The following is a 13,742-nucleotide window of genomic DNA, read 5'->3' as shown; positions in this document are numbered from 1 at the left end:
GGATCCTACGCTACAATACAGACACAATGCAAAACCACTTAGAAAAGCACGGCTCCACAATGTTAATAGTGGACAAAAACTGCACAGGGTAACAAAGTACAGTGATATGATGATGATGATGAGAGATACAACAGTATATAATTACATCCTTACCTACTTTTGTATAGAGCAGACAAAGAGAGGATTAAAGAAAACCTATTTTTACAAGATTGCTGGGCCCTTTTTACGCACAATGATAGCCTGCTGCCTCCAAGGACAATCGGTGTGATTAATAGGAGGATCAATGGTCACCCAGTATGACTGGTCAACGACCAATTATACTGTTAGTATAAACAAATTACTTTGCATCGCCCATTGTTCGGTCAACTTGATGTAAGATGTTATCAATGGGCCTGTGTGCAGTTATGAGACTGTTATGTTTTCAAGAATCTTCGAGTGCAGAACCAAGAAAGAATGTCTGGACAGTGCCAAAGTATAATAAAAGGTGTTTAATTGAAAATATTACCAATGGTCAATAACGGTTGCGATACAGAGTATAACTCAGCTGAGGGAGCATGAATCACTGCGTCCACAGACCGCCAAAGCAGTTAACTGTCTAACAGAAGTCAAGTTCACTAAATCTAATCCTCAATTGAGGGCTTCTCACAGGATCAACGGCCTACATGCAGCTAACCTGCATGCAGTGCATCTCTGCCGTCATCCAAAAGGTCAAAAAGCATTGTCTCTCTGGTCAACAACTATTTTATACCTCCCGGGCGTCCCGGCCCCAGGGGAGATATTCACTTCTCATTGGTTAACCTGTCTAGGTAAAACATTAGTCCTAATCCACTCATTGGCTGAGCTGTCTGTCCGTCGGTGTTGAAAGCGTGTCCACGCCTCTTGACCCTTAAAGTCATCTCTCCATCTTCCTCTGCGTTGTTCTGTCCCCTGCTCTGAATGGCATCGCAGGGGTCCTCAGGATGCCTCAGTCTCCTACCCCCTTCTCTCCGAGCCAGGTGTGAACTTCCTTTCCGGCCCCAATTCGCTCCATGAATGGGGTCTCTCCATGTCGGGGGAAGGGGATCCCTTGCTGCAAGTGATCTGTTTCTTGTCACACAAAAAGATTCATTTTACCAGATACAGTAATCCATTAAATAATAATCCACAGACATTACCAAACAATATTGTAAATTATTAAACAATAACACACATTCTATAACATGTATGAAGTTATGGTATGTTAGTAAATCCTAATTTGCATATTGCTCTAGTAAATTGTCTAATTCAACAAGACTTTAACTACCAAATGTTTGCAGTGCTCTAACAGTTGTTTTTATATGCCTCTGTTCAGTTATAGCACAAGAAAATATTTTAAAGAAAATATAACAATGAAAACTGAAAGGGCACTCCATCTGTAGTCACACAAACCTGTCAAGTGTCATAAATTAATCATTCTGTGAATAACATCTGGTCTCCCTCCTGAACTGCAGGAAAGAAGGCAAGTCTTGCCACAAAATAGATGGCTGATTCCGAACCTGGGGGCTAATTAAAGGAGGTGACATTCAACTAACAATAGAGCCGATGGAGTATGGCAGCCATGCTTATGAATATCTTCATTCAATCAAATGTGTTTATGCCTTTAGTTGGGAACTCATAATAGCCACACTGAGTGTAAACCAAATCTAAGATCCAATATACACTTATATTTCACCATTATTTGCACTCAGGATGAACAGGGTGAACAGCTGCGAGTGAATAATGACTCGTTAAGTCAGTTAATCTTGCTTTTATAGTTTCATTATTAACGTGGCTATCCTTGACTGAATAATAAATATCAGAAAACTACATAGTTCTATTCATTTTATTAATGTAGTCAATATAATACAAACGCTCTCCCGATTGACACACCATTTGGCATCTTAAAAGTATGCAGAAAAGCAATTATAAGTCTGTTTGCATTATACCCATGGAGGAATATTTGTATCATATCTGTGTGTTCAAAGATGATTGAGTTATGACTCCAAGATGTAGTACAATTACGACAAATTGCAGCAATTGAGCACTACTGTCAAATAAGTACCTTATTTGACACCATTGTCCACCGTGTCACATCCTCTGCTTCAAACTGCTGACCAAGCTGGTCAGATGGCCAAACTACAACTTCCTGTAATTGTCTCCCTTTCTCTCTCCTGCACCCCACTGGATAGGACACATTACAGTTTAAAAACCTCTTTATTAAGATAATTTGGTTGCTAATCATGTAGGTGATATTTGGTCATACAGGTGCACATGAGGTATGTGCACCTGTGTGAACTGGATTATGATGACTTGAGTCTTAGTTTTGGTTTTATTCATGCTGTTGTAGGGGACTAAGGGCGAATTCACGAGGGCCCTTTCAGGAAAGGGGCGTAAACCTGGTGACGGGGGGTGTTAAAGAGCGCCAGGAGGTAAAGGTAGACAAAGGTGTTGGAGAGAGAAATAAACGACCACATGTGACGGCCAAAAGGAAATACCAGACTCTTCGTTCTTTCCGCACATCTACACTGATCTAAAAAATAATAAAAAATTATATTGTCTGTCACTGTTTATGTTGTATTGTCTAAAACGTTGTGTAATGTGCTACTGCTGCCGTCTTAGCCAGGACACTCTTGTAAAGGAGATTTTGAATCTAAATGAGGCATTTTCTGGTTAAATAAATGTAAAAATAAATTAAAAATAAAGGCAATAAATCAGTGAACATTGTTCGGACATTGCAATTTACAGTAAGAACCCAATCAAGTTTTCACTTTCCTTACATCCCTTTAATATGAAATCAAATATCTTTGTATTGTCTGTATATTTGAAAGCTACACCTTCAAATGAATATATGGTATCATTTAAGTAGGAAATTGATATTAAGATCACCACTACAAATGTATAAATTGTTCCTTGGCTCGACGCTAAACCAGTCCACAATATTTCCCTTTATATTTTAATAAGGGTAAAGCATAACCTCTGAGGCATAGTTGATGAAATTACATCCACCAAACAATTTAAAAAGTAATCAATGAGATGGCGTGAAGAAGTAAGCAGGTGAGAGTGGCCGGCAGTACAACAAGTGGAGAGTTAATTGCAAGTATTATATTCCAGGATTAATCCATGGTGATGAGATGGTGTGAAACAAACAAACAAAATCGAAATGGCAAAATCCTATATTTCTCCACCATTCTGTTTGGATTCAAAGCGCATATACAAACACTAGCATATTTTGATATCATAATACCGCACACACGCAATTCAGACCCATTCTTTAATTGTATAGTTCCCTGAATGGCTTTGCCCTGAAAGTGCCTCTTCACTCCTCTCTTGTTTTCCCACATATGTCACTACTCGAGCAGACTGGACACAGTTATAAAAGATAACAGCTCACATCAGAGATGTTGCGCACCTGAGGCCGAGACTGACTGCATTGAATTACACTCCATTCCTCAAACCCCTGCCCAAACTTGTCTTTGCACTTAAGCAAGGTTATGGATAATGTCTGGCAGGTTTCTTTGCATCAAATAATTTAGTGGTGCAGTCTGATTCTTTGCCATAAGATATGTTTATCAGAGCAGTCGGATCATGTCGTATCATAGGAATGACCAGTTTGGTTGACCCTGAATGAGCCAGCTCAAAGCCTTATATCTACATGTGGGCCCTCATGTTGTGCATATATTTACTCTTAATCACAGTACTAATCTACCAAAACAAAACCTTTGGAGTTGGCTGTGCACAGAGGACAGCAGAGCTAAGGGAAACTTCATCTCAGGATTTCTGACTGATTTACCCGCTACCACCCAAGTATCAGTAGCACAAAGTTCACTTGTTGAATTTGTAAACAAAACTGTGCAATATTATTCAATTATTCTTTAAATGACCCAGAATCGCCCCAAAAATGTATTTTTAAGTCTCAGATTGTGTTGTCAAACAGCAGTTATATGCTTAGGTTTCCCCCGCCGTTAGTGGTGCATTAAGCTTTGGCGATTACTTTTTTGTTGTTGCTGAAATGCAATGTGGGAGTTGTAGTTAACATCTCCCTCGAGGTGTTTATGTTCACAGGATTTCACCCTTGACTTTTTATCATGAAACCAGAAATTCTTTCACAGAGTTCTTAATCTGTTTTACCCAGAAGTGTTTCTAACCGATTCAACCATTAAAGCCCCAGGGACGATGTGTCATTGGGCCTTAAGCAGAAAGGATCTCGTAAATTATATTTCCTCTTCAGAGAAATAAGAAAAGTCAATTGCAGATGCACCAAGCATTCGTAACCATCCAAATCTTCTTACCCAGATTTTCTAAATTAATAATTCCTTTTGATCATAAATTGGATGCATATGGATGATTGCTTATTGTTAGCATAGATAACACTATCAGGAACACTATATAAGGGCAGGTGTTGTCTGCAAATACTCAGGCACATGCACAAGAATTGAGAGAGAGGCCAGCAGGCTTTAAGAACTTTAACAGTAGTGAAACAGAGGTACCTATTAAATAAACTTAATCAAAGTAAAGATGTTATTATCCAGAGTGTCCATACTGGTGTAAAGAGCAGTATGTAAACCAGCTAAACACACAATATCATCCAATACTATTTTCTTTAGCCCACAAAATATGCTTAGTGCTAAACTAGCATATTGTATAGTCCACAACATAAAATTCACTTAACAGTTATGCAAGTTCCAATCTTACTGCACTCACCGCTGTCTACAAGGGATATAAAAACTAAGGCATGTCGGTCACGTACACCATGCTGTCTGGTACGGCAATCAAACAGGAAGTGACCTTCCTTGACCCGGATATTTATCAACACTCTGGTCTTGGATTGGCCAATTATATTCTTTGCCTCAATGAGCCAATCAGTGGGTTACATAAAGCCACCAAAATCCAGAAAGCATCAACAGACACATGCATGTCAACTTGCAAAATAGAGACGTGGCAGAGTAAATTAAATCTGTCTGTGTTTTGAGTTGGTATGGAGATTGAACCCAAACGCAGAGTGACAACAGCTTGAATTCAACCAGAGCTCTATATTCCAAAAAACAAGGACAAGGCAAAACAGAATAACAAAAATGCAGGGGTCTCGGGCCAAAGGCTCTTGCTCCGAGGTCGGGAGGGAAGCTCGAACGAACACTCAAAAAAAAGGAAAAACAGTCAGAGTTGGCTCCTCACTCAGGTGACGACCGTGTCTCTACACTGAGCGTAAAAAAGAAAGTACAGGTTACGGAATGAGGACGGGAAGAAAAACTCACAGGGTGAGTGGATGGACGTACGGACTGGCTTCGGGTTGGTAAACCAACAACCTGAGAGTGAGTAAGAGCAGGACAGGGGTATTTAAGCCAGCTGGAGATGATCAGGTGAGATGAGCCCCAGCTGGCTCTTCTGGAGGGAGGCGTGACAGTGGGCGGAGTTCGGAGGAGGGAAACTGCTGGGTGAGACGAAAACAAAAACAAAAGCACATGGCACAACGACAACACACATGAGGAGAGGAGGTAAGGGGACAACAGAGGAGAAAAACAGGAGAGGAAGACAGAGATCCTAACAGTCTGAAGGCTCATTAGCCTGCCTCTTCAGAAATTAGTACCACGCTTGGCGAGACAGGCAGATGCGAAGTCAGAGGAAACTAACTGGCTCCTGCCAACGTTGCCCATTATCTGCTGGGCATGCACGCAGGGCAGAAGGTGAAACTAACAGGCCTGCTTGTCCCAGATCAAGCCTTGCTGATTCCAGGGTGTCCGCGGGTCCTTAAAAAGTCTTAAATTGCTTTTCCCTAAAATAAGGCCTGAAAAAGTCTTAAATTGCTTTTCCAAAAAATAAGGCCTTAAAAAGTCTTAAATTCAGATTGGATTGGTCTTAAATTTTTTGGGTGTCATGTCACTGCGAATATGAGGCAATCTGTTCCGCCAGGTCCGTATTTTGCTCCGGTAGCTCTGCGGTGTCTCTGGTGTCACCGGGGCCACGCCCCTTCTCTTAAAGGGGCCCCGCGTATTCGGTCCCATCCCCTACAACAGGCCTATTCAACTAGCGGCCCGCGGGCCGGATACGGCCCGTTTGAGTTTAACTACGGCCCGCAAGACTGCCTGCAAATCAGTATAGATAGATAGATAGATATATACTTTATTAATCCCCAAGGGGAAATTTGTCGTGACTTGGTAAGAAAAAAATAAAACTGACGGACACGCCTCTTTTATACATTGAGACATCTAACCCAGAGCCATTGAGTTTCACTGTTGCCTCAACCAAACCTGTATGGTTACATCTTTATGTTACGCACCCGTGTTGGTTGCCGGTGTTACACCCCTACTGGTTTTCAAACCTACTGGTTTCCCTACGCGTGCCTGCGTTGTGTTCTCTTCACATCTGCAGCGGGGCTCTGTCTCGCTCACCAGATTCGTCACACATTCACAAACATATTGCTGGAGATCTTTAAGCCACCGTTCATATCCATTTCGGCGTTTACGATTGTATAAGTGAGCAGCGCATCACAGCCACGTATGAAGAAATACATTTTCGAAAAAATAAAAATAAAAAGATCGCCCGACCTGGTTTCGATCCCCTTCACGCAAAAGGACTCTGCATTCAAAGACATGCAGTCTGTGCGCTGCACCACCAGATATTAGTTTCAGCTCAAGTAATTCATATATTGATGCATTAAGTCACATTTCTTAGGTTTTCATGGGAACAGTTTGGTTGAAGGGATCTGAAACAACTGGTTACCGTGAGCGGATATTTACACTTTGAAACATGTTTATAGTGATGCTTGTTCGCAACACTTTTGCCACACAATACCGACGCATTTTCGTGTGTGACTGTTTACCTGTGGAAATATACATTACTGTTTTTCATTTTTAGCCATTATTTTATCAATATTCTGTGCGGCCCTCACACCCCCCGTGATTTTCTTATTCGGCCCACTTGCTACTGAAGTTGAATAGCCCTGCCCTACAACGTGAAGCATCGGCTACTTTAGAAAACATGGGGGGGGGGGGGTGCAAGTTCAACAACGGCTTGAAAATAACGAGTGTTTCTGGTCACGGTCGGTGAAATGCTTCTGAAGCTACGTTATGTGTCGGGAGACTTTCCAGCGGTGGAATCTCACGTGCAAAGCAAGAAGCACAGAGACTAGCGAAGGCCGCCAGCAGCCCGCGGGGCTAACTCCTGCTCCGCCGCCAGCAACGACGTCAACTACAACGCTGGAGGTCACCGGAGGAAATCCAGCGCCGTGTAACAAAGAGCTCATCACCGAAGACCAACAGGGCGGCGCGTTCTTCATTCTGTTCCACGAGACTCTGAACCAGACCACCGCGAGCAGACAGCTGGACTTCATGTGCGCTATTGGTTAAATGACCACGTCCAGTCAGGATCCTATGGAGCACAGCTCATGGGCCATGACACCGCCCAGGACCTACTTCAGCATCTCAAAGTAAGTCTGCCATAAATATATGTATTAACTATCCTCTTGTATATGAGTATGTGTTTCATATAGTTAAGCTTTACTCGTGTGTCAAGTTAATAACAGCTATGCATAGGCGCACTACACATTAATTAGACTAATTAAAAATAGTTTTAGAATGGTCGTAAGTAGAGTGGTGTTTACCTGTCAATATGTCTACATAATATATACTAGGCTCAAGAGATGGCTCGCGTTGCTTAATTTGTAAAAATAGTTTTCATTCATATTTATCCAGTCTCTGTCTGACATTAAGTGGTGGTGTCATGAAGAGATGTGTTGACTGTTGTATGGCTAATGTCTGCCTTTTCTTTCTTTTTTCCAGGAGAATGGACCAAATGTCAACTGGAAGTTGTTTTTTTCATATAGTTTGAAAAGGATTGTTTTCCTAGTATATTCACAAAAGCTCAGGAGTAGACGTATGAACCTGTGCACAAACATCCATCACATAGAGACATGAGAACTCTCACTCACTCACTCACTCACTCACTCACTCACACACACATACATTCTATTTTGTATTTGCATTTTAAAAGCAGCTGGAATTGTTATTTATGTTATTTTATAGATTTTTTTTGTTCAAAAGGAACTATGTTGCTCGTATTTTTTTAAAATATATTTACTTGATGTTATAAGCATTTGTTCATGGGACCTAAATGTTCTGAAAATGTTGTATTAATAAATATAATTTATAACAGCAATGACATTGTTGTGTTATCCTTTCGCATTACACCATACTGTTCATTTTGAACAGACATCAGTGTGTTTAGATTAATGTATATTTCCACTTTTGATTTGTATTTCCATCACAAGTTAGGTCTTAAATTTTATGTAAACGTGGTCTTAAAAAGTCTTAAATTTCACTTGTTTATTCATGTAGACACCCTGTGATTCAACGAACCAGCAGCCACCACCCCTCTCCCGACCCCCCAACCCCAACTTTGATTCTGATTCATTTCTACACATTGGTGCATTGCATGCATTACAGTCAAGATGGAGAAGCATGCAAATTATATGCATGTATGACCTGTATGTGTATGTCAGAAAAAGAAAGCACAAGGCAGTTCTTGCATGTAACAAACTCTATCAGCCAGCTGTCCTTAAATGATTGAGAGAGCCAGGCCTTGATGTCTTTCTCTGATATTCTGTCAAACCCCCTACCCCAGTGGTCGCCAACCCGTCGATCGCGATCAACCGGTCGATCTCGGAGACGTTCCCTGCCGATCTCCAAAATAAAATGAAAATAAAATCAGAAACACAATGTTCCTCGTTCTCGAACATTTTCTGAAGTGTCTTCTGAAACGTTTTCTTCCTGACTTGAAGATCGACGTCAGAAAAGATCTCCGCCTGATTTTAACGAACGCCTGAAAACGGGTTCTCTGACAGCCGTGTTCTCAGCTGTGCTCCCTGAAAGAGGGGAGCGTATAGTACAGGTGGGGCGCAGGGGAAATGCAGAAAGACCTTTATTCATAACTTTACATATTACACAAGTTCAAAGTACGAGGACACACATGAATCATCAATAAATAAATGTTGAAATGCCTGTACCTTAGTGTAAATATTTACGTTACGGCATTAACAAATTACGCCTGCGCAACTGAGTTCGGCTTTTCTGCTGTTGTCCTTCAAAACAAAAGCTCAACATTGAGCTTTTTTTCTTGTCTGATGGAGCAAACTGGTTTACTTGAAAGTGATTGCAATTATATGTATTCTATTATTTGAAAAAGCATAGATGCAGGAGTCACAAATGGTTATTCTCATATTTATTATTATAATTATTTAAATCTGAGGATGTCTGTAGAGCTGATGTGAACGTATTCACCAATGGGCTGACTTCAGAACCAGTCCCAGATGAGAAAACTTTCATGAATGCCACATTTGCCCCGAAAAACTTGTCAGTGAAGTTGAGAAAATCACCAAATCAAAGACCAGGAGCTGGATTACTGACAGACAGCTCACAGACTGCCTCAGACTGGCTGTCTGTGCTTATGAACTAACTACAAGCTCACAGCCATCACACTGACTCGAGTCACATGACTTGATGGCCTTGTGATGAGAGCTGAACTTACATGAGTTACACTGACTGATCATGTTGTCAGTGTCGTGTTGTAATGTAAATAAATACAACATTAATATTGGTAGTTCATCCAGCTGCTCATTGCAAATGTGTTTTTTCTTGTTCATATTGTGTGCGGTGAACAAATATCTTACTTTTTATATTGCACTTAAATTCTGTGTTCCTGGTCTCATCAATTTGAAAGCTGGAGAAAAGTGTTTTGATTTCATTCAATTAAAATTAGGCCAAATAAAAAGCCTCAAGTCATAAGTCCAGTCTGGACCATCGTTTTCTCTCAACGCCTCAATAGGTAGATCTTGCCGGTCATAAAGGCGGAGGTCAGGGATCTTGGGCTCAAAAAGGTTGGTGACCACTGCCCTACCGCTTTTTCTCTCGCTCCTTTTTCAGACAGCACAAGATGGCACATGGAATACTTTACAGAATGTGGGCACCTTTACAGTTTTTCCTGTCACCTCTTGTGCATCCACCACCAGTCAATGCACAGTGCAAGCAATACTTCTATAGCTCTGATTAAGTGTTGCTTGCCTTCTGTTCAGATGTCCATTTGACATTTTGCATTTCCCGTCCATTATTTCAAGATTCAATCTCCCCCTCGACGCCCACCTCATATTCCCATTATTGTCAAAAGCCTGCTTCGTGCCCCTCGCTGTCTCATGTTCTAATTTTTTCTTATTTGACAATGAGCCGGCACAGAAATTCATCAGCACAACCACGATGGGAAGAGCACACAGGAATGCAAACTTGGAGCTGTCTCTGGTTAACATGATGCACTATTACGTTCTTTTACTACAGCACAATGAAAGACTGATGATACTGTAGGACGTGGTGTGTGTGTGAATGTTTACTTGTGTAATAACCACATATTTTATACTGACTGTAATACCTCATTCTGCTATCAGCGGGAGAAAATATATACATTGAACAGAGGAAATCTCTTACGCACATACCAGCTGAAACAATGTTATCTTTAGCATCTTCACCGCTGAGACACTGCTTATTACCATACATCCAATCAACACACACACACGCACACACACACAGCTGTTCAGATGCACAGCCTAGGGCAGAGGCTTGGATACAGACAGAAGCATACTCTCATGAGAAACAAGCTATGTCAGCTCTATTATCTTCCTCCCCAGCTGGGCCCAGCAAGACACAATAACGTTGCAACGATCGATGAATTTCCACAATTCACAGAGCTGATGGAGTAGGTGCCAAACTCTGTAACTTACTTTTTTAACTCAAAATCCTCAATGCATGGACACGCACACAGACATACACCTGCCTACACAATGCCAGAGCTATTCAATCAACGCCATTATCAGAGTTATGAGGAAGGTCAAAAACATCAAAGGTCATAGCAGCGAGTGGATGTGTTGGGAGAAAACTTTATTATGCCATAATGCCACTTGGCAGCTTTTTAAAAACTTTGTCACAAGAACTTATCTCACCCGGGGAGGAAGAATAATGGCTTAAAAGGATGTGAATTGCATACTAAGTATATTTTATGCTAGTATTGGGACATCACAACAATTGCTGTAGAATCAGTGCTACAGTTAATAGTTGATTAATCAATTAAGAGTTATTTTAACAACTAATTACCATTATTCAAGTGAAAAAGAAAACATGCTCCAACTAGAAAATGCATTTCCTGCTGAAAATGCGTTGGAATGCTTAAAGCAACACTATGTAACAATTGTACCTTAAAATAACAGCTTGAAAAAAATTGTGCCGATACAATGTCTTTTAATATGGCGATTTGCGTCTCCGCCATTGCCATCGGGGGTCTGTGGGAAAATAACTCCGCTATGTAAGATTCTGGATCCGCCCGCTCCGGGGCGGATGTACTTCGACCTGCTTTCCGGCAGTGATTCCGCAATGTCATATAGTGCCACTCCACGCTCGCAGCTACAGTATAAGGGTAGCTTTTTTATGTAGCTTTTTGGTGTTGTCAACAATATTGTATTCGATCACACGTACTCCACATTCAAACATTTAGAAAACAACGTATATAGGCTGAAAACGCGATCGGTATTTCATCTAAACTAAATGTTGTCATTCTTTTGGTTATGTTGTAACAATTCGCCCTTAGCAACTCAATCAAGGGTAAAAGGTACAATACGCAAAAAAAAAGGGAATGGGCGGATCTGCGAATTCTGGTGTTAACTCTCTCTGCTCAAATGGTCGTAAAAGAAAAACACACAGTCGATACGCGGAAACCCAAATGTTATTATATTAAATCAAATTCAATGCATCTGCAAGCACCCAAAATGAACACATCCACTACAAACAATCAAACACACTCAAAACGAAGTATAATCCCCGGATCCCGACAGTCCCCAAAGTCTTTGCAGTCCCCCCAAACAAAAGTAAATGACTGCACACGCACACACAACCCCCCCCCCTCCCCCCAAAAGCCGGCAAACAGCTGACCGACCAGGCGGAAACGTGGCGAGGCGCCGCGTTCAATCCCCGCGCTACTTCCCCCTAGTCCGGTAAGTGCTGGGCCCAGTTCAGTGTTCCTGCGCAGTCTTCGTATTAGCAGGGCTCTCAAGTTTTGAAGACAGGCAAGAGTGACATTTCCATCAGCATGTTTGGAGCGCGCCTGTCAGCGCTCAAACAAAAAACTCTTGCGTCACCTCCCCCTCGTCACCTTTTATAACCCGTGACACGTACAAATAATAACAATAATTATAATTATAATACAGGACAACACATGATCCCAACTCAATACAAGTGTATGCGAGGGTGCATCTATCGTAACTGTGTATTTACGACACTGAAGTAAACGTTAAATACCTCAAAAACTGAAGGGGGCGCTAAAAGGGAAAAACTACACAATGGGGCTTTAACATCTGAAAGCTTGAAACTGAAAAATTAAAACTAAATTGCTGAAAGAGGTTTGAAAATAGCTGAAAATGTCTGAAAATAGCTGAAATATTAAATGAATAGGTGAAAATGTCTGGAAATAGCTGAAATATGAAATGAATAAGTGAAAATGTCTGGAAATAGCTGAAATATGAAATGAATAACTGAAAATATCTGGAAATAACTGAAATATGAAATGAATAACTCTGCTTTCTCCCCGGAGTCCTTGTGACTTCACGTCTCATGGGGTCATCGGACCCTATGAGACGGCATAGATCCTATCTGCCTGATGGATCATCGAGGTCTGGGTCGTGGAATTCCTGCTACTGACTACGCCACTATCCTGTTGAGACTCCGCCCACTGTTGAGACTCCGCCCACTCCTCCTCCCCACCGCCATCTGCCTGATGAATCGTGGAGGTCTCCATCGTGGAATATGCCTACTATGAACTATTCATACACTCTGTCATATTCATTGAATGTATTTTAACTCTAAATCTGTCCTTCTGTACACATTACATCTATTGCATCTGTCCATCCTGGAGAGGGATCCTCCTCTGTTGCTCTCCTGAAGGTTTCTTCCCTTTTTTTCCCCCTGAAGGGTTATTTGGGAGTTTTTCCTGGTCCGATGCGTGGTTTTGGGGCAGGGATGTCTATGTGTACAGATTGTAAAGCACTCTGAGACAAATTTGTAATTTGTGAAATTGGGCTATACAAATAAACTGAATTGAATAACTGAAAATATCTGAAAATAGCTGAAATATGAAATGAATAACTGAAAATGTTTGGAATTTACTGAAATATGGAATGAATAACTGAAAATGTCTGGAAATAGCTGAATATGTCTGAAATTAGCTGAAATATATTTTTTGAAAAGCTGGACATAGTTTAAAATAGCTGCCAACAGCTAAAATAGGCTGAACATAGCTTAAACATCTGAACATATCAAAAAGGGAAACTTCTTGCTGAAAGTGTTGAAGCACAAACATATTGGGGGGAAATGTATAAATGGAAAAGATAAGCAAAACATTATCTCTGCTGCTCCCTTCTCTCCTAAGGTACACGATACTCCTCTGTGGGCAGCTCATCATGGCAGGTCCTCACAGCAGGCAACCGACACACGATGGAGGTCGATGGTGGAGCGTCAGGTGTAGCTGTTGAAGAGAATTAGAAAACACAGCGGCCTCTAGACCGACTCTATACACAGAATGTCACATCTAACTTGGAAATTATTATTTATCTTTCCCGAACCAATTCTCCAGCATATCTGAGAAGTGGTCACTCTCAAAATTATCTCTTGTCCTCCTCAGAGCCAACCTATTAATGTGTGTCCTCTATGGTGGACATTCTA

General features: G+C 41.2%; 1 long non-coding RNA gene across 1 annotated transcript in view; it reads right to left on the bottom strand.

The window, feature by feature from the left end:
• Positions 1-473: 473 nt before the first annotated feature.
• LOC130209964 (uncharacterized) overlaps positions 474-13,742 on the bottom strand; it is a 35,061-nt gene continuing 21,792 nt past the window's right edge. The window contains exon 2 of the long non-coding RNA XR_008834746.1: positions 474-1,080. This is a non-coding gene — a long non-coding RNA (uncharacterized LOC130209964). The remainder of the gene's footprint in view (positions 1,081-13,742) is intronic.

This window comes from Pseudoliparis swirei, chromosome 19, assembly GCF_029220125.1.
Source record: "Pseudoliparis swirei isolate HS2019 ecotype Mariana Trench chromosome 19, NWPU_hadal_v1, whole genome shotgun sequence".
NCBI classification, from domain to species: domain Eukaryota; kingdom Metazoa; phylum Chordata; class Actinopteri; order Perciformes; family Liparidae; genus Pseudoliparis; species Pseudoliparis swirei.
Note: the sequence above shows the minus strand (reverse complement) of the source record. Positions and strands in the feature narration are given on the sequence as shown.